Here is a 674-nt window from a genome sequence, read left to right as displayed (position 1 = left end):
GAACTTTGAAAGCCGGACTGTGCAACCAAGGGCCCCAGGAAGAGATCGTGCAAAATTTCAGACCTCTAACTGCTAAGGGGCCCAAACAGTTGCCCTTTATAGTGTAAATTTCAGCATATGCCCTTTGTGCAGTCAGCAGGTGGGGAAAAGATGGAGGTATTTTTGGTACTTCTGGTTGAGGTAGAGGCACCAAATTTTGCATGCACCTCCTGGGTGACAGGTTGACGCTCTGCTGAGATTTTGGGGCCCCTGGGTGTCTCGGGGCCCGAACTGCAATCATCTTTGGACCTGGAACTGGTAGAACTTTGAAAGCCGGGCTGTGCCACCAAGGGCCCCAGGGAAGAGATCGTGCAAAATTTCAGACCTCTAACTGCTAAGGGGCCCAAACAGTTGCCCTTTATATTGTAAATTTCAGCATAGGCCCTTTGTGCTTTCAGCAGTTGGGAAAAAGATGGAGGTATTTTTGGTACTTCAGGTTGAGGTAGAGGCACCAAATTTTGCATGCACCTCCTGGGTGACAGGTTGACGCTCTGCTGAGATTTTGGGGCCCCTGGGTGTCTCGGGGCCCGAACTGCAATCATCTTTGGTCCTGGAACTGGTACAACTTTTTGAAAACTGGACTGTGCCTACAAGGTCCCCAGGGAAGAGCTTGTGCAAAATGTCAGACCTCTAAC

This window comes from Hippoglossus stenolepis, chromosome 23, assembly GCF_022539355.2.
Source record: "Hippoglossus stenolepis isolate QCI-W04-F060 chromosome 23, HSTE1.2, whole genome shotgun sequence".
Lineage (NCBI taxonomy): Eukaryota > Metazoa > Chordata > Actinopteri > Pleuronectiformes > Pleuronectidae > Hippoglossus > Hippoglossus stenolepis.
Note: the sequence above shows the minus strand (reverse complement) of the source record.